Genomic DNA, 24,895 nt, shown 5'->3' with positions numbered 1-24,895 from the left:
CCATGTATCCATGGTACAAATTAAGAAATAGAACATTATTGGTACCATAAAAATCCTTACTTATTTTCTAAGTCAGAGAATTGACATTGTTTCTGAATCATCTTTGGAAATTTTACATTCCACAGTATTAAACTCCTCTGTCTATAAAGTTTGTATATCATCTCTCTTTTTTCTTTTTGGTACTTTGGAGCTTATTTATTTATTTATTTATTTATTTATCTTAAAGGATTATTTTATGTACGTGAGTATCTGTTTCTCTCTCTAAATACACCAGAAGAGGGCATCTGATCCCATTAAAGATGGTTGTGCGCCACCACCATGTGGTTGCTGGGAATTGAACTCAGGACCTCTGGAAGAGTAGTCAGTGAGCCATCTCTTCAACTCTGTGCTTTGGCTCTTAACCTAAGACCTTGTACAAATAGGCCATCTGCCATGCCTGTGCGGTTTTCTTCTCTCTCTCTTTCTTTCTTTCTTTCTTTCTTTCTTTCTTTCTTTCTTTCTTTCTTTCTTTCTTCCTTTCTTTCTTTCTTCCTTTCTTCCTTCCTTTCCTTTCTTTCTTTCTTTCTTTCTTTCTTTCTTTCTTTCTTTCTTTCTTTCTTTCTTTCTTTCTTTCTTTCATTCATTCATTGTCTGTCTGTCTTTTTTTGAGATAGGGTCTTACTATATAATTTAGGTTAGTATAGTCTAAAATTCATGATCTTCTGCTTCTACTTCCTGAGTGCAAAGATTACAGGATGTGCCAGCATCCCCAACAGGACACTATCTATTAAGGGGCAATTGATACTTCAATTGCTTCTCTGGGAAATTGTAGGACAATCAAGAAGAAACTAAGTCTAGAACATTTTCTGGGGGCTCTGCTGGCTTCTTAGAGAGCAGATATCTCACGTCTCTCTGGTCACTAGGAAGGATATAGATATTCTTCTCTCCCTAGGGTAATCAGATTTCCATGTGGTAACATAGCAGAATTTCATGTAAAACATTTCCACCACCCTGACCTGCACAATCCATATACACAGGTCTCCTTCACTCTCTTGGCTTTGTCCATTTGTCAACTCTTCGGCCATGGTATTGTTTCTTGTTTAGTTTTCTCTTCCTTCATAAAATGGAGGTAGTGAGAAGCCAGGGCTACTTGCAGGAACCTCCATAAATACATTTTGAATGCATGGATGGATGAATAAATTTCAGCTTAGCCTAGGCAGTCTGTGTTTTAGATGGCTGGGTGTGGGGCCCAGACTAACAGGGATTTACAATTTGGTATGATTTTGGTTCTGAAATGTCTTCCTCTGCTACTGTATGTGGTTCACTGGCCCAATTAAAGAGCTTCATCTCAGCATAGAAGCTTGAAATGCAAAGCTTTATAATCTTAGCAAGGCTTGCAAAGAAGCTGGTTAGATTTGGTTATAAACCATCTTGACTGCCAGAAAATAGAGTCACTGTGTTGTTTAAAATCACAAATCAAAATAAACACCCTGAAATTGAAATACATTTACTAAATCTCAGTATCCCATGTGCGCCAACACCATCATGTATCCTTTTTTCTTTTCCTTCCTACCTCAGTCTCTCTAGATCAGAGGCCTTGCCACAAGATGTTGCCCCCTCCAGCATCACCATCCCTGCCCATGATCTCTCATGCCCAACTTAAAGTTGAGTAGCTTCCATGCAAACTATTTCAAGTAAAGAGAGAAGGAAGCCGTGAGCTATTAACAGGGATTCCATTCCCCTATGGCCCTGGTAATTTCTAGAACATTGAATTAAAGAGTTCTCAGACCTTTACAAATTCTCAAGGCAAACATTATTAGCAAAGAGAAGGCTGTGCAGCATGTAAGAAGATTGCCAGAAAATGTCAATGGAACTTCTGAATAAAATAAAGAAGCTTCAGTGCGCTCTCCATCTTCCCCTACCCACTCCCTCTAACACGATTAGAAAGTTATTTCATGTGTCTTATGTGCTCGGTCAGTCAAAGGCAAACCTACATGATTGATGGTGACAGGGAACACATTTAACTCATTACTCTTTACTTTGCAGCAAAATGATTTGTGTAAACTGTCTGCCTAGCATTAAAGGTAAAACAAACTTAGAAACCCCAAAATGTTATATTTTCATCTAATATTTTCCTTTTGGTTTTATAGCTGTAATCGCATATGGATTCTTTTATTTAGCTCTTGGCATGGACTGAACAAAGGGGAAGGCAGGGCAGAAAGATTACATAACACACACCGAGTCTATGCTCAGGGAGTGTGGAGCCACAAAAGCCACAACAGTCAAGACTTAATGTGACAACCCAGGAGCAACTGTGGCTCTCTCTGGCCCCCATCATGTGCCAGGATGTTGTCACTGATGTGCAATGAGGACTATCCCCTTGATCAAGCCTGTCGATGTTAAACCGAGCCTTTCCAGAAACTATTAATTGATTGCATATGTTCCTATGTACACCTAGACACCACAGGCTTCACCTGGCTTCCATGTTCTTCCAACTGCCTCCTCCTCTTCTCCTCTTCCTGTTCTTTCTCCTCCTCCTTCCACATCACTGTTTGTAATAATTCAAGCAAGAAATACAGGATATAATTTCAGATTCACTTAACTCTGCTGTTTAGTAGAACAGCCATACCAAGAGTGAGTCCATGCACAGCAGTGAGGGGTTGTTTTGAACTTTCGGGCAACTACTCTGCATGCAGGAATACAGACCCAGGAGTTGCCATTGAATCAATATGGTGGGTATTTTGTCGTAAACTTTAGATTATTCGAATCCGCTCAGTTTTCACAGCCCTTTTGGGGTTGTAAGTTTTACATTTTTTATTTAATTGTCTACTTTCTTTCTTCTTTGGTTTTTAAGCATTTTTCTGTGTGCATGTGATGGTCTGTGTTTTTAGCTACATGCATACAGTGCCTACAGAGCCTAGCTACACAAAGGAGGGTATCAGATCTCCTGGAGTTGGCCTTACAAGTAGTTGTGAACTTCCCAATATAGGTGCTGGAAACAGATCTCAGGTCCTTTGCAAGAGTATCTAGTGCTTTTAAACTCCAAGCAATCCATCCCTCTAGCCAAAGAAAACATTTTTATTGAAATTAATTTTTACTTGACCAGAGAGTAAGCATGTTTTTTTTTTTTTTTTTTTTTTTGAATGACACTTCGAAATTTTGACAAGGGCAAAGAAGCTACGATCTCTGACCAAAAGAAAATGAATGGGTTCTGTCATTCTTTGAGAGCAAGAAGTTACTAAAGATTCTCACTTTGGCCTGTCCAGGTGGTTGGGGAATGGTAGAGCCAGGCCTTGCAGTTTACCACATGATGCTAGCTCATGTCTCTATCTACTGGTATATACTGCTTTCCTTAGAAAAATCTCTCAACTTCAAGCGCTGCTCATAGGCATTGAAATCAATAGCTTCTAAAAACAGAAACTACTTTGTAATATTTTCAAAAATAGTACTCTAGATTTTCTATCAACTTGGTCAAAGTATTGCAGTATAAAAACTGAAATAGTTTTCTAAGCCAGAGAGACATCATAGCATTTGAAAGAACATGCTGCTCTTGCAGAGGACCTGGGTTCACAGTTTCTAGCACCCATTATAAGGCAGCTCAGGACATGTCTGTACCTCCAGTATCAGGGAATCAGATACCCTCTGCGGGCACCCCACTTGGATGTGTATATACAGGCATGCATGCATGTACCCACACACATAAATACAATTTCAAAATAAGGTAGGAAACTCCTGTTCTTCCTTCTTTTCTATGTGGTCCTTAGTGTGAAAATGACCCAGGAATGTATGTTTTCCGAGATTAATACACCTTCTCATATCAAAGGATTTTCTGCTTAAGTCAAGTGCTTTAACCAAATACAGAAGGAGTTCGGTAATATACTTTTTTTAGAGGGTGGGGTAAAAGGAAGATTAAATAGCTCAGTCCTGACCATCTAAAGGAAGGGTGAGGGCATCAGAGTGCAGTACAGGAGGCTTCCAGCACACGGAAGATGTCAGAGAAGGGGAAGCCAGAGCCAGAGGGCTAAGTAATGTAACAAAAAGCAAAAAGAGAATTTTCTAGAAGAAAATATACGTCCAGCCTCTCTCCAACCTTTTGTGATCATAGAAAAAGTGAATTCAGGTGACTCAAACAATTTGGGGTACAGAGGGTGAAGCTGTGAAATAAATAGAAATCTGCTTGCTAGATCTAGCATTTCTCTGACTGTTCTCCATTACAGGAAAATCCTTAAGTTGTGGTCCCACGAAGGCTCAGGAATGACTGTTCCCATCCAAATCCAGTGCCACATAGTTTAACACATATGCATAGGGCCATATATCGCCTCACTACAGAATAAAGAATAGTTTCCAAGCCCTACATTCCCTCTAAATCCTCTGAGGGTCTGGGCTGCATCCTCTTTCACTATAGTTCCACGTCTTCTGGTGAGTCTTAGGAAGTATTATTCAATAAGCATCTTTTCTTTCAGAGTCGTTGTCGTCGTCGTCATCGTTGTTGTTGTTGTTGTTGTTGTTGTTGTTGTAAAGCTCCCTCTATGTTGTTGCAGATATTAAGACTCCATTCCTTCTGACTACTGGATGTTATGGCATTTTTATGGCTGTACCAAAAATTGTTCATCAATTCATTCATGAAACAGGCACGGTGGGAGGAGTCAACAAAAGTTGAAATAAATATTTGTATGGAAGCTCATGTGAGCAAATACATAGAAATTGGATTGCGGTTTTATAAGGACAAGTTTCTGTTTAACTGTAAAAGAAACTGCCAAACCATTACTCAGAGTGCCTACACCATTTATATCCCCTCAAACTGTGAGCCCAAGTCAGTGTCTCCATTTTTAAGTTGTCTTAGCCAAGATTTTTGTCCCAGCCATGAGAAAACTAATACAGATATGAACTCAGCCTGCTATAGTTTGGTCCATGGATAATTTAGAAGTGTGTTGGTTAATTTCCAGTGTGGAGTCAGAAGAGCCCTCCCACATTTTTTTCCAGATTTTCAAATATTCGTACAGGCATACTGAGCTATCTTGGTGGTAAGATTCAAACCAAACCATAGAATTCACTTACATTCAACATGTATTTTACACATATGCCCCAAAGACATACAGTTCTCAAATGATTCTGCACACGAAAGAGTTCCAGGAAGGTAGGTTTTCTTTTTCTTTTCCTGTGATGTCATGTCAGTGGTAAAAAATTTTCAGATTTTGGAGCACGTTGGAGTTGTTTAGATTAGGGTATTCAATCTGTGAATAGTTGTACTATTGACTTGTTTTGATGGACTTACTGTTTCCTGGGGAAATTTCATCTCCATTTATTCTTGTTAATTTTTTTTGAAGACTACCTCAGATATTTGTTTCTATAAGTTGTAAACCTTTTATTTGCAGTGTTTTGTTAAGAAGATGTCTATCCCCTCTGCTGAACTATTCCCTCACCCCCAAATGCACATCTGTTCCCTTTTGGTTTCATTTGAATGCAACTACATCATTAAATTCTAAGTTATTTCCTTTTATACCCTCCCATAGGTATGTCATTTTTAAAAGTCTACTTTTTTTGTTAAAAGTCTATGAATTTTTGTTAATCCATGGGTTGTATTAATCTGTTTTATTATGACTTAAAAAAATTAATTTATTTGGATTTGCTCTCACTATTTTATTGATTGCATTATGATTGATTACTATGTCTTCATGTTCTCTCCTCTTTTATTTGAGGTTATTTGGACACTGTCTTGAAAGTTATTTAATTAATTAATTGATTAATGCAGTTAATAAACGTGAGGCTGTATACCCATTTTCAATATTGGTGCACATAAACGTTACACATCTGATGTAGTCATTATATAGATGAGCCCTGCAATTATTAGTGTCTGTTTTTATTCTAGAACTTTACTGCTATATTTTATCTGTGGTGTTTTTCTAGCAAACCTAGGCTGCTAACATTTACCTGTTCATATGTAATATAAAAGCTTTATCAGTCTGACCCCTTATGATCTCCTAAAGGAAGAAAGAAAGATGGTACTATACTGTGTTGCATGTTGGTGATGTTATATGGTCAAATGCAGCCTTTTGTATTAATCCCAAATGCTTATGCTCTCTGTGTTTCTGAATTTTGCTGGTGGCCCAACTCTCCTGATACTTCTGTTCTGCCAGCGTTGGAGCCTATCATGGCAACCAGCACTGTCCTCCTTGGCCTGAGAGGGGCTTAGGTCAGCCTCATTCTGGACAACATTTCTGGTGGAGAGAGAATTCTGGGATAACAGTTCTCTTCTAACCCTTTAAAAAACCGTTCTTGCTTTCTTTGTCATGAGAAATCCTTTTCTCCTCTGAATCCACATTAGTACCGGCAGGTAGCTTTCTCTGGATCCCACTGGGGGCCTTCTTTTCTCCGGGTTTCTGTTGTTTTTCTTTCATTCTTTTTTCTTTCTTTCTTCTTTCTTTCTTTCTTTCTTTCTTTCTTTCTTTCTTTCTTTCTTTCTTTCTTTCTTTCTTTCTTTCCTTCTTTCTTCCTTCCTTCCTTCCTTCCTTCCTTGCTTCCTTCCTTTCTTTCTTCCTTCTTTTTTTTTTTTTTTCTCGAGACAGGGTTTCTCTGTATAGCCCTGGCTGTCCTGGAACTCACTTTGTAGACCAGGCTAGCCTCGAACTCAGAAATCTGCCTGCCTCTGCCTCCCAAGGACCTTGGGTTGGCATTGTTCTTCTTGGTTCATCCTGCTGGAGTTTAGTGAGACAGCTGAAATGTTAGCTTTGTCTTTTGGTGAAACTGGGTTTTCGTTGTGTTCTTTCCTGTACCACCCCTCTGCTCTGCTCTCCTAGGATGCCCAGGCCATGAATGAGGAATCTTTTGTTTTCTTTCTTTTCCTTTTCTTTCTTTTCTTTTCTTTTATTCTTTCTTCCTTTCTTTCTTCCGTAAGACTCAAGCTTTCTGGTTGAATTTTTTAAATGCCTTTTTTTGTTTGCATTTTTTAAATACTTTTTTTCTATTGCCCAAATTTCACAGTTTATGTTTTTATGTATTTAAATAGATTCTTTCCTCTATCTTCATTCTGTTGAATCTACCCATTTAATATTTAGTGACAATGTTTTTCAATTCTAAATTTTCCATTCAATTCTTTATAAACATTTATTTGTTTGCTTGTCCATTTATTCATTCATTAATGTGTGTGCATGCACATCTGTGAATGCAAGCAAAGAGCCAGACATGACTGGATCTTTTCAAGTCTTAGCATCTAGTTGAGGTTGATTTCTGCTGCTCATGCTTCCTAGACTTCTTTGCACTGTGAATTCCAGTTTTCCTCTTTAAAGTCTTAGATATGCTGTTTGAATTGGTCCTGTATCAGCCTCAGGCTGAATGATGGTTTAATTCTCAAAGTCAGTATCTACTGTGAAGAGGAGGTTCTTCCTAGAGACAAAGTAGGGTGAACCTGGGAGTTCATAAATTGTTCTATGAAGCTGTTTTCCTAATATCCTTCTCTTTGATCTCTGCAATGTTGTAAGATTCCATCAGTCCTTTCTTGATGCTCTAGCCAGGAAACAATGAGATTTTTGGATATTCCAATTTGTTGTAGACTTTCTATGTTCATGACTGTATTTGGGGTTGCCTAGTAGAAAGAGAGAGACAAAAGGCAACAGGGCTTGACTTTCCCTCTCCTGGGACCAAGGTCCCATGACAGACTCTCCTACCTCCTTTAACCTTCTTCTGGCTCACATTGTCACACCTGCTACTGTCCCCTTTGGGTAGGCTGGGATCAGTACACAAAAAGAAGTAGCTGGAAAGAATGGACAAATCATACTAATTTCCCCCATTCTTTCTAAGTACAAATCATTCCCATCTCTGTTCCCAGAGCCAGCATGAATACTTCTAGAGCTTTCTCTGTCCACAGTATTATAACTACTTTCAGATACTGAATTGACTTGAGATCAGTCTAGAAGCCAGCAGGGGAAGCAACGGCAAATGCACTGCTGGTCTGGTGATCTTTCTAAAACAAAGAGAACATTGCCTCTTTTGCATTGCCATCAACACTACCTATTCTAGTATGTCAATAATCATTCTCTTTGGGGGAACCCTTGAACTAATCCACCTTTGGCCAGAGGCTAGGAATAGCAAAGCTTGATAAGCTTGGGAGGGTATCATCCATAGTTAGTTTCTGTTGTATCATCTGCTTCCTTGACAGCTATGCAGTGGACACTTCTCCATAGTATGTTTCTTCCACTATTGAGTCCTATCTGTGCACGCAGAACCAAGCAAATAGGGGTTGAACCCCCAGAAACCATAAGCCAAACCTCTCTTAGTTTGTTTCTGTTGGGAATTTGGTTACAGTGATGGGGGGGGGAGCAGCATGCAGAGTGACTACTAAGATCTCTTACATAGCAGATTCAGTGGGCACAGAGACATGCTCCTTCTCAAAGGGGGCAAAACCAACCTCTCTATAGGGATATGGAAAAAATAAAAAGTAGTATTTCTAACTCAAACAATTAATTCCATCCACTTTCTATCTCCTAGTATATACAGACTTCAATCCTCAAGATAGGACAACAGTATCTCTGTGAACTTGAGACACCAACCAAGGGGATTGCACATGTGGTATTTAATGGTAAAAACTACAAAAAGAAAAAATAATCCCCAGTTGAAAGATTTTATGGAGTGTCATTTTCAAGATGCTTTATGGATGCTTAAAGTGACCTCAACACCTTTTTACTGATGTCTCAACATTTCTCTACGTCAGCCAAATGGGTTTGCAGTTGAAATAGCCATCTCACATGGTTCTACCAGGAGCGAGCTTGTTGCCATCTGTCCAGAAGCTCATCAGTTTTGATATCCATAGCCAGTGGATGAGTTCAAGAGTTCCCCCAAAAGAATGATTATTGACATGCTAGATGGTAATGAAAAGAGACAATGTTCTCTTTGTTTTACATGTGCAGGGCAAGCAAGAGCAGTTTGTAAAGAGCCAGGTGAGTTCCTAGTTTTGGGTGAGATCTAGGGAACACAGTGTACCTGAACTAAATGTGACAGTAAGTTCTGGACAGAATGCTTTAAGGAGCTATGTCAAGACTCTGAACAACACATAGGAGCAAGGAGGCTAAGGAATCAGACTACAGTAGGACATGCCACCAAGCCAATGATGTGTTTACCACTGCATCTCTGGTATCCTCTGGGCTGATCTGAAGGCAATTCAAACCCTGAGGGTACAGACTACCAATGGCATTCCTCTGCACAGCTCACTGTTTTGACAACCTTCCAACACATCCTCAGCAGCAGGGATCTAGGGCTTCATCCACACGAGACCAGGGTGACATTTCACACCATCAACCGGTATTCATGCACAAGTCTGTGTGTATTCTTAGCTTCCATGTTTGTTGCATTTGTCTTTAGGACAGTGGGTCCACTCCTTTTCATTTCCTTTTGTTTTCATTTCCTTAGGGGTTTAGTGCTTTGCTTTCCTGAAGAAGGCCAGTTCCATTACATATAGGTATTTTCCTTTTCCCTGTAGTAGATTAGCAAGGAAAGACCTAAGCCAAGGAAGAGGCTTGGTACCTCTTTCAGAATGGAATTAGCTATCCAGCCTAACTGTGATTGAAATGGATCATCCATGGGTCTCAGTGCATATGTATCTGTTTTTCTATGCATATGCATATATATCCTTCCTATTCATATGAGCTTGTGGAATGTGGGCCTTTTGGATGTTGTGCACTGGGCAAGCAGGTAGGCAAGGTGGAAAAGGTGACCAGACCAATTTAGGATGTGATTTTTTTTTCTGTGAGGTTTTGAATGTCTTGTTCTGTTTCTCATCTTTAGCTGCCCAGCAAAATAAAAGGAGAAGCTTAAGGTTGGTGGAAAATGAACAGTGCATAAAAACTCTTAACACATGGTCTATCAACTCTGTCCTTCTTGGGAGCAGGTAGCGGCAAGTCCTGTTTAGACTTGTCCTTACAACGAGACTAGAGACTAGGTTAGTGTTGAGTCCCTGATGGGAGAAGACAACAGACAAAACCTGGCCGCTAACTATGCTGCATGGTGTCATGAAGCATCTCTACCTATAATGTTTACAATCTTATGTTGCCACCATTTTTGTAGATGACTGATATTTTGTGAGGTTCCTTAAACTCTCAGTGGGAAGAAATAGACTTAAAGAATTTTCTGACTGAGTGCATCTTCTCAGCCAGTAGCATGGCTCATCAGCCTAAAAGGTTCCAGTTCTCCAAGTCCCTTAACCTTCCTGTCGAACCCCAACCTCCTCAAGGGTTCACGGTTTTATCTGTGTATTAATGTGGTAAAAAAAACAAGGCGTGTCTGTTGGCCTTCCTCCAGGTCTCTGAACCAGTGGAGCCTCGCTGAGTGTCCTTTCCTCCATGTTAATGAGACCCTATCCAGCAGGCGCAGCCATTGTATATTCAGTTCAACATACAGGGAAAAGTAGGTGTACGTTGGAGTGAGCCACTTCCCCAAGAGTTAGAGAGAGTCATAGGTGTGCTCTCCCATGCCCTACCCCATCACTGAAGTGCAGTATCCACTTGAACTTGCTCACGGGTCCAGTGAGTCTTGGGGATAAAGCCAACCCTCCTTGCCATGAGGATCATCACGAGTTCTCCCTGTCATCTCATGGAATGCCAACTGCAGGAAGTAGGTCAGCATGGCAGTTTTCTAGGCATAGTCAACTGTAACGTGGGCTAAAAACATCTCGAAATGACACAAGTGGGTGGGGAGAGAAAAATATACTCTTCAGAAGCTTCTTGGGAGGCATATCATTTGTGGTTAGATGGAAGCTAACTAGGGTGGGAGGGTGGACTCTTCTTTTTCCAAGGGGCATGTCGCAATAGATATTTTCTCCCTTGCTTTCTAGGAGTCTCAAGGTGGCTACCCAGCAAACCTTAGCTGAGAGGAGAAGGCAAAGGGAGTCCAATATTGAATTACCTGAGCAGGAGAGGCTGAAGTTGCTGACCAGAGTTGGTTTTGAAATTTCATCTATTTTTAACTTTATGTAGTATTCAGCCTCTCTTCAAAATGCAGCCAATCATGCATTTTGGGCATGATTTGAGGGCACAGGACATAGTTAAGCAAGTAAAGTGATGAATACCCGGTTCTAATCCCGAGAATCAAGTTTGTATAAAAGGAAACTGGGAGCTGGAGCAATGGCTCAGCATTTCAGAGCACTGGTTGCTCTTCCAGAGGGCCTGGGTTCAATACCCAGCATCTGCATGATGGCTCAAAACTGTAACTTCAGTCCTGGAGGTCCAATGCCTTCTTCTGGCTTTCTTGGGCACTGTACACTCACAGTGGAAAGGCATATTTGCAGGCACTATATATATGGAAGGAACGGGTGTAGGGACAGACACATGGTAGCATATGTTTTGCAACCACATCTCTGGGGCAGTGGAAACACTGGGGCTTGGTGGCTAGCCACTCTAGTGATCTCTGGTGAGATCCAAGCCATTGCGAGACAACATCTCAAAAAAATGTAAATAGCATCTGAGTAGCAATGTCCCCTTGTCTCTACATGCATGTACACACACACATTTATGGGTACCTACCTTCCTATCTACATTCAAGCGTACATACATATATACATACGCAACATACATACACAGGGACATACCCATACCCACAGTGTTTGGGAATTTGCTGATTTATTAGCATTCCAGTCATGTGAGGTGAAGAGTTGCTAGGTTTCAGTTCAACACGAGTCCAGGAAGAAAAGCTAGCTGTGAAGGCTAAGGCCTCTGAATAGAGAGACGAGAGGCAAAAGTGGAGCAGTGGAAGCACCTATCGAGAGTAAGGGCGAGCCTCATAACTAAGCCCGGATTCTTTCTATTTCATTCTGGCCATCAGGGACTTGTTAGGTCCGGGCTTCCTTCGGAAGCCTAGGCTGGTCCTCCCTAGTTACTGTTCAGAGCAGAGAAGGCTAGGTTAGGCCATCCTGCATCAATTTAATGGGGCTGTGCACACACCCTGTCTCCTGTTTTGGGAGATTGTCATCTTTTTCTAACTCCCCTTTCAACATCATGTGTGCTCAAGGTGATTAGGAACGTCTATGGAGAAGTGGAAGCACCTCTGCAGAGTTTTAATGTGTTTCTCTTTAATCCAGAGAACCAGTCAATGGTCAGGGCTATTCCAGCCCTTCCTAGCAGAAGCTAAGAAATGGAAACTCATGAATCATAGGCCCAGCATCTCACTGGCTTACATTCATTTGAACACTAGAAACATCTTCATAATCCTATCACTACCAGTCTCACCGTCATTACTATTACTCATCACCTGCAGTGGCCACTGACATTTATAGAACATCTACAAAGTGACACTCAATAAATGACACAGTATGACTATGCCACATGCATTTGCCAGGCCCTGTGGCTCTATCTATGTCACCTCGTTTGAACTATCTCCATAGAAGCAAGCGCTAGTGCTACCTCATTTTTCAGGTAAGCAAGGTTATGCTGTTTGGCTGAAGGTCAATGAGGCTGGGATTCGAAGCCAGGGTTTTCCCAGGCTTAGGCACTTCCTGCTTGCTTCCATTACTCCAATCACTGGGTTTCCAGAATTGTGGCCATCCTGCTCCCAAAAGAAAATCGCTAAGCCTAGCTAAATATCTCAGTAATTTGTATAAGACCACTTCCACTCTCTGAATCAGATGGCTTTGTGATGAGGCTGGAAACCCGCTCTAGGAAGCTGCATAGTAGTCACTTCTAACTTCCTGTGGAAAATATTCTCTAACTGGCAAGAGATTGTCCAGATAACAATGCGTATACAATAAACCAGCGACTCTGCCTTTGATACCTGGCTCACAAATAACCCATTTGGCTTCCCAATCACCCTGATGCCTAAAACCAGCTCAATTTATGCTTGAGGCTGCAATGGCTCTGTTCAGCCAGAAAGCAAAACTTTACGACCAAACCCTTTGCTCTGAAATGAAATCTAGTCTCTTTGGCTCGACTTTATTAGGCCATATTGTACAGCGATAGGAGACATAAGTATCCAGAATCTGCTGTCACTAAAATGGGACTGGGTTGGCAAGCATCTTCGTCCTCACAGTCAACACTGTGTCCTAAAATGGGAAAGTTGAATAGAAATTAGGGATGCAAATCAGGGCCAATTTATGAAACTTTATTTTTAATTGAATTAAATATAGACATCTATATTGCTATTGAATCTGTGCAGCAGATACAGATGGAGACTGAGCTATTAGTGAGGTCATCGGGTCAATGGCCAGAGACTGACTAGATGAATCTGGACCCTGGAAATAGTGTTCAGACTAATTACCACCACAACAACCCAAACACTTGGAGGCCCATCTTGTGCCTGATTATGTGCAAGCCTCCTCCGGTAACTGCCTCCAATTGTATTTTATGGCCATTATTTTTCCTGTCTTTAACTCAGACCCTTTAGGCTGCCATGGAAGTTCTCTTATCCCTAGTGCACAAAGGCATAATGGAGATTTCTGGTTCCTTGTTCTTCTCTGCCTATGGGAATACCACTTGGGCCTTTAACATGTGGTCTTTATGTTTTAGCATCATCCAGGAGCTTCCCTCAGGACTGTGGCATTTGTAGCTACATTCTATCAAGTCTCCTTGAGCAATACTCATGTATATCAAAGTTTCGGAAGTGCTGGACTTGGTGGGAGGTTATCTTTGAGGCTATTTGAAATAAAATACCAGATGTACCCATTGCTAAGAAATGGTTGATTGCAGTGGATTTTCATCAGTGTGTCTAAATTACTAAACGATTTCTCAAAGACCTAGGCAGCACATTAAATTTTTGTGTCACTAAAAGTAAGCTCACAGGATTGGAGAAATGTCTCATTCAACAGAGTGCTTTACACATAAGCATGAAGACCTGAGTTGTAATTTCCAGCACTCATGTTAAATAAATAACTATGTTAAATAAATAAATATATGCGCATAAACATAAATACAGTCAGGTATGGCCATGAGCACATGTAATCTCAGTGATGAAGGTGTGAATATAAGAAGATCCTTGGAGCTCACTGGCCAGTCAGCCTAGCCAAATTGATGAGCACCAGGTTCAGGGAGAGATCTTGACTCAAAAAATAGGGTGGAGGGGCTGGTGAGATGGCTCAGCGGCTAAGAGCATCCGACTGCTCTTCCAAAGGTGCAGAGTTCAAATCCCAGCAACCACATGGTGGCTCACAACCCTCNATAACAAGATCTGACTCCCTCTTCTGGAGTGTCTGAAGACAGCTACAGTGTACTTACATATAATAAATAAATAAAACTTTAAAAAAAATAGGGTGGAGACTGACATAGAGAATACACATGGAACCAACAGTCTCTGAACTCCACATGCACAGCACACACAATGCCTATCGGCAGGTGTACATGTGCATGTGCACCAACAGCATGTAGATAACATACAAACACACAGAAGTAAGACCATAATTCCAATTCAAGTGTTCTATCTTCTCCAAGTCATTGTTGTTGTTGTTGTTTTAAAGATACATGGAGGGGAGAGCACGTTCATGTTCAGAACTTAGGGGTAATGATATTGCCAAATAAAGTTTCCTCTAGGCTCAGTCTGTGCTATTGATTACTGCTTGAGCTGACCTTGGAGTCTGAACATCGAGAAGGTAAAGAGGAGCATAGTCCCCTGGGGCTGAAGCAAGGAGACCAGGACTTCACCCCAAAGGGATGAAGTGGGACTCAGAAGGATAGAGAGTTAAAGCACCTGTCTTGAGCCTTCCTTCTCTCAACCCTAAGCCTCTAAATTACTGTAGCTTAGGATTTAGAAAACCGTAAGTTACCTGTTAAGTAGCCTAAGATGTTGTACAATGACAACATTTCTCAGAACATAACTTTCATAGTAAGAAGTTTCCTGGGAAATTTCACAATTACCTCCTTGCTAGAGCCCAAGACTGTAGGTTTTTTTCAGCATCCAGAGACCAAAAATTGGTTCATTTCATGCTCCAACACTAAACGATACAAAGTTATCCATGCTCACTTATGCTTAGATGCCAGGGAAAGTTGTGCCTGCTGCTCTCTGTCTCCATCTCTGGTTTTCTCAGGCTTACATCAACTCAGCACATGCTGACTGAGCACTTCCAACCTGCAGACTAGCATGCTGCTTGTCCTACTAATAAAAGGCAGGGTTAAGGAGACAACCTTTTCCTCATGGAAGGAGCTGGCTAACAAGGGAGAGCTTTGTGCTCGTATTACATTTCATTGCTGTTCTGGTCAGATGTCTGATGGATCACATGATCTGAGAGTAACTGATGCCAACTAGTATAACTTTAGCACCTGCTATGTGCCAGATACCACTCCATGTATTAGATATAGACTATCTAGTACTCGTGACTTGCTTGGACACAGTAGGTGAATATCCACGAAAGCAGGTAAAATGCATTAGACCATGGATGGACATGTAAGAAATCAGGTAGCATAAAATTCAACAGGAAAGGTAGAAGACTGATAATGACAATGGCCACAGAGAGATGTGTAGTTCCAATAGAAGACTGAAGGAATCAGTCATGCCAGGGTGGGAAGCTGAGCTAAGAAGCATTTGGCTTAACATTTCCCATCTCCATGGCCTACTCTGTGAATCAGAGGGTCCTATGACTGTAGGTAACATTTCTTCCTTTGAGATTTATAGTTCATATTAGTAGTTAAATATGCTAAGAAACATTTTACTAAAACCACAAAAAGTTTGAAATTTAATTAAAAAGTTATTTTGTATTATTAAATCCAGCACTCCACATTTTTTTTTTTTATTCATTCAAAAACATCACCAAACTCTAACTATGCGCCATGCCCAGTTCCAGGTAGTAAAGACTCAGATAAAAATATTCTCATCAAAAGAGCCTACATTCTTGTTGGGTATAGCATAAAATTTCCTCACCATTCTCCTTAGTTTCAGGTAACACCTTGTAGTAAGTTCTGCCCAGTTCACCCTGTAATCTATTTCAGCAGAAGGTAATGCTCCTTCATTTTGAAAATTCAGGGACTTTTGTGTATGGTACCTAAAGATCCTAAAATAGGAGAGGGAAATGTTATAGACAATGGAGTTTCAGACACAGCCCACAGTCCATGGACAAGTGCTGTGAGATGTTTGGAGTTCACTCAACAGGAGAGAAGGCACAGAAAATGAAATAAGAATCTGGAAACTTTTTGACAGATGGATTTTATGTTAGTTGGACCCAGTGACTTAAGGTTCTGGCCCCATGCTTACTGCGTTTTACCTTCCCATTTCTTTCCTATTGTAATTCACTTTTACTCAAAATTTCAAACATTTGGGTCTAAAAAAATAATATATATCAGAAATCAAAACAAAGCCCTGCTTCCTTCTAAACAAATGTGTTGAGAATGGCTCCTTGGAAAATTTCAGGTGCCAGGCTTAACTGGGGTTAATTGGGGTTAAGGCTGGGAATGGGGGGGGCAGCACTTCCTGGGAATGTTCACTTCCTGCTTCGCTACCCCAGTTAGAGGGATTTTGGGTACTATTTTAAGAATATTATCATTTGGAGCAGAAGTGAAGATGTTATGAACTGTTAGCAAGATTGTAAAACCAAATTCCTACTTGGGCAGATGGTGAATAGGCCAACTTTTAAAACAGTTTACATGTCTTAAACAAAAGCACCGCTTCTATATTGGAGAGGAAAACAAGAGAGAAGGGAAATCCTACGTACCAGCATCCTATCATAGATAGAACAGTATCTTAAATAATTTCTCCATAGTTATTGTTTTGAAAAAGTTCCATGTTGCCATTTCTGTTAAACATTCTTTTACCTTCAAACCCTTTGGCACTTCATGCCTCTCCAGAAATAGTCTGTGCTGAGGTAACAAAATAGGGGGAAATAACATGTATTGAAATGCATTTGCATGTGGTGTGATCTGTTAATTTTTCTTTGAATATCTTGTATGGATTGATTATTTTTCTCCATAATGATTAACAGTAACAAAAAAATAAAAAAACCTTACTTTATCTGGGAATAAAAGAAATCTGTCCCAAGTCTTTCTCAAATTAATCTTTGGGGTTGTATATATTTACTCATTCGAGATCGAAGCAACCACTTATCTGGCCTTCCATCAAATCTCAAATATGTGTTTTAATTTGCTTCCTTCTGAATTGAAGCCTTTGGAAAAACCTGAGATTTTTTTCATTCTGTCTCCTCATTCTGAAAATCATGTCCTGAAATAGACCATGAAAACAGAATGCCAAATTGTGATAAAGACCCTGAAATCCAGCATCACTCCCAGAAAGCCTGCTGACCCTGTCACCATCCAAGGAGTTTGGCACTGATAGGACATTTGGCCAGAAAGGAAGAACATTCCAGAAAGGCAAATGTTGGGAATTGGTTTTAATGCTTTGTATTATTTTGGGTCCCAAAAGCCACATTTCCAGACCCCGGGGTCTCTGCTCCAGGCTGGCTTAGATTGATAATAAAGAATTGCTGTTCAGCCATTGGCTGGGCAGGGAGACAGGTCGGGACTTTGAGATTTCTCAGGTAAGGAACAAAGTGGGCAGGGGCTGGGGAAGAAAAGAATTGCCATGACTTGGAGAGAGAAGGCTCAGATTTAAGAGCTGTAGGAGGGAAAGCATCCTACAATGTAAGTGCAAAGGGAAAGTGGCCCTACAGAGGTAGGGATGGCTGCTTAAAAGATAACAGGGCAGCAAAGATAAAATATAGATTTAGAAGGTGTTAAGCCAGGAATACCAGAAGGAAGTATGTGCTAGCCACAGGGAGGTTTAGAAATGCCCAACCATTGAGCTAGTCAAGGCATATCAAAATGAGCTGACCTGTGTTTGTGTTTCATTTGTGAATCCAGAGAACTTTTGGGTGGGTGCAGTGCATGCATGTGTTTTAACTAATTCACCACAACAGGCAAATCATCATTTGCCTCTGCTTCCCCCCTCCCCTCTGATTCTCACTTTGCCTCCAGCATATTCACCCTACAAAGCTGCACAGGCAGCCATTTTGTGAGTCGGCACCCTGTGGTCCTAAGCACTATTCTCTCATTTGGCTTCTTTAATTCTGTGAGTTGCTTTAAGGATCTGTCATTGTGCTGGAGCAAGAAGGGTGTAGATGAAATATCCACATGTCCCTTTGATCAGAACTGGGATATGTTCATGGGCTATGAACACAGAGGGAAACAGAGAGGAGAAGAGAACTCTAGTGATGGGGGTTCTGTTAACACCACAAAATGGTTGTTTTCAGCTAGAATTGAGAGCATGCAGAACTCCATCAAGCATTCCCCAGGGACAGCACTCTGTTGAGGAATGAGTATAAATGACTCCACTCATTTTAGTAATAACTCCACACACAAGTTAGCCAAGAGCCCATAAATTCTGATTTCATGTTTATTGTCGTAATAAAATGCTTGACATGTTCTGTGGGTGCTATTTCTTTTATGTCAGGATAAATATGTTTTTAGGGGATCTAAGATAGTGTTGGTCAGTTCATGTCACTACATTGTTGTACAGTACCACATTATAAAACGTCAGGGATAGCATACTATGCAATTTCTGTGTGCAGGTATTCATTTATATGTAACTAACTTGTTTTGGTTATATATTTCTATGGTTTAAAATGACATTTTGCCAGGGAAGGCGTATTCACTGAGAATTCAGATAGACTTTGGAAAACAATAAGTGGAGACTTAGTACACTACCCCTACCAGCCCATGGGAGCCAATGTTAGTGTGTAGATGTTACAGCTTATCCCATCTTATTGCATCTATTAGGATAATAAGCATCAGTCTCTATAATTCTTTTTCAGTTCTTTATTTTTAGGTATAACTATTTGAATTAATGCAGTACACTTACATTCAATTAAATAAGGATGGGTGTTTGATAACCTTCAGGGTCATTTGTATGGCTCCTGAAGTAGGGATGGAGTTTTTGCAAAATCATTTGGCTCTAATCTACACAGTTATTCACTGGCAATAGAAATCGCTATGGCTGTTACAAACCCAGCCAGGAGGGCTGAATTGTTCACATTCACCAGGCTGTTAGCATTAGAGAAACACAGTTTTCTTTCTAATCAGGGGAAGCACAAAAAATAAAAGGTGTCATTCTCAGCCTATCATTAGTAACACATGCAAAAACCTGGGATCAGGAAGGAGTGAGTTTGCAGAGAGCCAAGGCTCGTGACTGTGGACGGAAGGTACACTGATGGCAAGGCTGTCTGCCCGTGGGTTGGTGTAAAACCATTTGCTTGGGAGGTTCAACTAGACTGGTTGAAAAATTAGATCGTGAAGGGTAGATAAATAAAACCATAAGAGGTGTAGACAAGCTAGCCTAGTGGCTCATTCTCTTTTCTCACTGAGGGTTCTGTGCATGTTTGATGAATAAGTACCCACAGCACATCACCTGCTCATCTTGCTAGGAGCTCTTGTGAGACAGCTGGCGTTTGATGTGACAGCCAGGGGATAAATTGCTGCCTCAGGAAAAGCTTTGCCTTTGACTGATTGCTGAATGGTTGGAAAATTAATTTTGGCACCTTTCCTTAAGTCATTTTGGTCCTATTCCTTCATTTTTTCTGCTGGGAAATGTGTCTTCACATTACAGTTAAAAATACGTTGACGATACAAATGTGGGGCACAGCATGTACTATTTATGGAAAGAAGTTGTAGGCTGGGACAGTGCTACTTCATATACTAGAAACGATGAATTTTGCTCAGCATTCCCCTTGCAGCTGAGCTCAATATCAGTGGCTCTCCTTGCTGGCTACTCATACTAAGGAGTTCACTGCTGAGCTCCTGCGTCTTTGATGAAGGGCTAGGTTGCTGTTCCCGCACTGGGCACTTGTATATATCAAACCCTCTCTGTCCATATACAACCTCTCTGGGTACCTACCATGTCATCACTGAGCAAGAGATACTTGTATTGGATAGTTAAGGGCGTGAACTCTAAATAATGTTTGTGCTACTGTCTTTGTGACTGACTTTAACTAGGTGTGTCTCAGAATGACACTAGATGCCTCAACTCTCTCTAAATTGCTTTATTCTCTCTCTCTCTCTCTCTCTCTCTCTCTCTCTCTCTCTCTCTCTCTCTCTCTCCTCTTTCTGTATGTGTGTGTTAAACACACAGTTTTAAAATTCAACACCTATTTTACATTAACATCTCCTCTTTTGTGGTGGTTCCACTGACAAAGGGAAGAGGGATGTGAATTTTTATTCACATGCCTGGTTCACATACTTAACTTAGGAAGCCAAACCATGGTAAAATATCAAGATGTAAACCCTGATACAGGACAGGAAGAGTGAATTTCCCTTTCCCTAGATTGGGATATGGTACAATGTCATAGCATTATGTAGTCAGATATTAACCGAATTGTATGTCACGGAGACCAGCTGGACTCTTCCATCTTACTCAGCAGCTTAGAAAACCAGAAATTTTATTTTAATTATTGATTCAAGGAATATGGTCTGAGTTTGGGATGTAGCACAGTTGGTTGAGTGCTTACACAGCAGTGTTCCATCTTCAGCACCCAATAGCCCAATAAACTGGGTATGATGACACATTCCTATCATCCTAGCACTTGGGAAGTAGAGGAAGGAAGGTCAGAAGTTTAAGTTCAAGGTCATCCTTAGTTTCATAGCAAACTCAAGATAGTTTGGAGCTGTTTAAGACCAGTCTCAAATTGTAACAAATGTGATCTAAGTTTGATTTGGGGTGCCTTCTGACATGATGTTCTGACCTGCCATCAAGTCAGAGGAGGCATTCTGGTAAAAGACAAGGCTGTATACTTACTATGCATTCTGTACAAGTTAACCCACATGGTCCTGCCAATCACAGGAGCAGAAGAAAGCTCTTTAGCCACAGCATGTAGCCTTCCTAAGATGCAGATGAACACAATGGTTCCGTTAGCCTTTATTAGCCCTTGGCTTTTGAGAATGCTCTCTAATCTCTATTTATTCTTTGCATAGCACCCAGTTATCTCCTCTGAATTCTTTAAATGGACATTTCAAGGCCTGAGGAGTCAAGGAGAGTCAAGAATGAGATCCTGATGGCAACAGTGCTGGTTCCCAACCCTGGCTCTTGTCATAGGATTCCCTTCTTCATGTTCTTTCTTTAGCATGGTTTGACATCCTCATGTTTAGGCATTAAAGAGTATTAGCATCAATTATAATCAGAAGCACATAACTCATTGGCATGAAGTACATTTGCATGGCTACGAAACTGATACCACCACCCATCTTTAGAATTCTTCTCATCTTGAAAAATTGACTCTTTGTGCCATAAAAGCAACAACTTTCCCTAACCTCAGCTGTGCCCTTTGCACCACCCACTTCTGTGAATTTCAGACATGAATCTCAAGTAACTGGGACCCACCACCAATATTTGCCTTTTGTGACTGTGGTATGTTTTAGCATATGTTGTCAAGGTTTATTCATACTGTAATTGGTGCCAGAACTTCTTTTCTTGAGAAGGCTAACCAACATGCCTTTGTGGGTCTGTACATCCTTCTATAGACACCTGGGTCTTTTCAGAATCTAAGCTGTCATAAATAATGCTATTCTGACCCCTTCCCATTTTCTCTAGTTGTGTATTCAGGAGTGGAATTGCTGCTTGTATAGCAATCCTATTTGGAATCCAAGGACTGTTCCACTGTTTTCCATAGTGACTATAATAGTTTACATACCTACTAACTGTATGTCTTTCTGAAAAGATATTAGTATAATTAAATTAGCAGTTTTATATGAGTATGTGTGTGTGCCTATGTGTGTAAAGGATTGATTAGAAATCTTAAAAAGCCATTGTAGGCTGTGCATGTGCAAATTGCTCCAAAGATATGAAAGTCTTAAAGAGTCAGGACAATGAATTTTAAACTCCTTACAATTTGTACAGCTGATTTGATGCTACTGTGTTCAGCATTGTAGATACCACCTGAGAATGTACATATGGATGCGGAAGAGGGATTATTGTTTCATAGAATGTTTGGAACGTTTTTCTCGGTTGTTTGGCTTTCAGTCCACAAACACTGCATGTTTGCCACAGAGACAAACCTCTGGGGAGAGGAAAGGAGAATCAATGAGAGGCAGATGCATCTAGTAGGGTGGTTGTTTATATCCTAGCCAGGTAACATAGCACTCTCTCCAATATCAGGAAAAATGTGGGAAAATAAACACAAATTTAAAATTAGATCTAATCAGCCTCTAGAATAAGTCTTAAAATATAGAACATATCCAGTAAATACTTACTGAGAGAATAAATCAATGAAATATTTTTGCTAAGTTTAACAAAAGCATAGCAATATTGTTATTCGATAAAGAAACTGTTTCTACTTACTTACCAAATTTATTGATTAACTATTAATTCATTATACACAGAGGCATCCAACCAATTTTCGTAATTAAGTGATCAATATGAAACCCGTATTAATTGAACAGTACCAGTAATGTTAAGATAAAGTTTATATTGTCAGTATGTTTGAAAATCACTTGTAATATTTAAAATAGAAAAAATATCCAATATATTATTAGAGAGCTGTACAAGCACAAAGCAGACAAAAATCCCAGCATGAAGACAGGAGATGGGCATAAAGTTTCATCCCTAGCTAAGGGGATATTGACAATTGATAGCTGTTGTGAGAGGGAGCATCAGTTTGCATTAATGTGTGGCTACCTGATAGGTCAACTGCCAGGTATAGGTACTACCAGGTGACAATCCTGGTAGGTCAACCATCCTCCAGTAGATGAACACTCATCTAAGAATATGTGGGCCGTACAAAGGGGACTTGATGAGTTTTAAAAAAGAAAAATAGAAGAAACAAAGTTAGGTAGGTAAGAGGGGTAGATCTGGTAAGACTTGTAGAAGGGGCTTGACTATGGTTAAAAATACATTATATGATATTCTCCAAGAACTGATAAAATGTATTAAATAACAAAAAATGCTTTAATTAAAATGTCTCTTAAAAAAATAGGTAGAACTCTTACACCTTTGGGTAAACTATTCTTCCACCAAGCTCTGTGTAGCTAACACCTGACATCCAGGCAGACAGAGCAGCTCCTTCCAAGGAGGTTAACTTATGGTCCCAGGCTGAGCCTGAAGCCCATGAGGGAAGGAGCATCCCATTCACTCCCTGAGTTTTTATTCTAGATCTGATGGCCAGGGCATAACCACATGGTTGAAGCTGCTGCTCTTTCCCAGGCTCCCCACATCTCCTCCACACCCCGATGTTTCAGTTTCCCTCAGTTAACTGACCATCAGTCATGGATCAGTCATGGTCAGAATTCCTCACAGCATAAGAAGAGAACAACAAACTGTTAAGAGCTACTTCCTGTGGCTAGAACAGCTAAGAAATAAATGCTTCCCCAAAGTAGGAATATGTAAATGAAATGTAATACATAGTATGTGGGCAGATGTGTGTGCACATGTGCATATATGTATCTAAAAGTCTTCAGATAATACATTATCTATTTTAAAAACTAGTTGCCACTCAAAAACAGTTGCTACTGATCTGCTATAAATGCTTCTAGACTTTTTCATATAGCCGTATAAATATAAAAGCAGATATAACTTTTAAAAATAAAATCACCACAGGGCAAATGACCGTGCAGTTAAGAACACTTGCTGCCCTTCCATACGACTTGAGTTCAGTTTTCAGGACCCACACTGTCTGGCTCACAACTCCCCGTAACTCCAGCAGATCTGATGCCTTCTTCTGACCTCCATTGGTACCCATGTCCATGTGGCATTCACGCTCTCTCACACACATATACAGAAAAAACCAAACTAATAAACAAACAAAACAGATAAAAATGTCATTGTAATCTCTCATTGATTCTAAAATTTCACATGACCTGTGCTTATTTATGATCTCTCATGAATCAAAAAAGTATGTTTATGTGCTTAGGATGTAGAAATGAGTTTCAAGAGTGGCACAAACCTACACCCCCAGCTTTAGCTTACCTGTTTAAATAGTTTGTTTCTTTACAATAGATATGTAAAAATGGGAGACCTGCATAAAAGAGTATTTGGTTCTATGAATTTTGAAAATGCCTGCAAAATCGTTCTCCAGAAATTTGTATCAGTTAACACAGATTTGTTCATTATTGCGGGTGGGTTCCACATACCCTTAGCCTTAGAAATCATGCAGGTTCACAGCAAAGCAAGGACTTAGAGACCTCTTTTGGTCATTAAGAGTGTTTGCTACATAATCCTGAGGACAAGAATTTGGATGTAAGACTCACAAAAGGTATGTAGTCCTCAAATGCCTGTAACTCCAGCACTGCAGTATCCAATACCATCTTCTACACAAGGACCCACATACATACATGCCTTTACTCTCACACAGACACAGACAGAAAGACATACATAATTACACACATAAGCACATACACATACACAATCAAACATACACATATACACACATACACACATGTCCATACTCTCACACAGGCACAGACAGAGACACAGAGGCATAGACACACATACACACATCCCCATACTCTCACACAGACACAAGAGAAAGACACAGTCACACACATACACAAACATATACATATACACACATACACACATGACCATATTCTCACACAGACAGAGACAGAAGGACACACACACACATACATACCCATATATACAAGGTATATACTCTCACACAGACAGATACACACATGGTCACAAACACACATGTCCAATCTCTCATCCAAATGCAGACACACATAAACACAGTCATACACACATATACACATGTCCATATTCTCACAAAGACACAGACAGAAACGCACACAGTTTCTCTCTCTCTCTCTCTCTCTCTCTCTCTCTCTCTCTCTCACACACACACACACACACACACACACACACACACACAGAGTCACACACATGTAATTAATTTTTTTTTTTAAAGCAAGGCAGTGTTTTGAGGGAAATCTACCTGAATTCAATTGTGTTTGGGGTCCCTGGAAGCTCCCGGTGGGTGCTATGGTGATGTCGCCAGCTGCTGAGGTTACCACCAAGAGGTCATTGTGTCACTATTGCATTT

The 24,895-nt window shown here is 40.3% G+C and overlaps 1 protein-coding gene across 36 annotated transcripts in view; it reads left to right on the top strand.

The window, feature by feature from the left end:
- Nucleotides 1-24,895, top strand: part of Kcnma1 (potassium calcium-activated channel subfamily M alpha 1) — a 710,028-nt gene that overhangs the window by 520,340 nt on the left and 164,793 nt on the right. The window lies entirely within an intron of this gene.

Source organism: Mus pahari, chromosome 8 (assembly GCF_900095145.1).
Source record: "Mus pahari chromosome 8, PAHARI_EIJ_v1.1, whole genome shotgun sequence".
NCBI classification, from domain to species: Eukaryota; Metazoa; Chordata; class Mammalia; order Rodentia; family Muridae; genus Mus; species Mus pahari.
The sequence above is the reverse complement of the archived record's forward strand: the minus strand, read 5'-3'. Positions and strand labels throughout refer to the sequence as shown.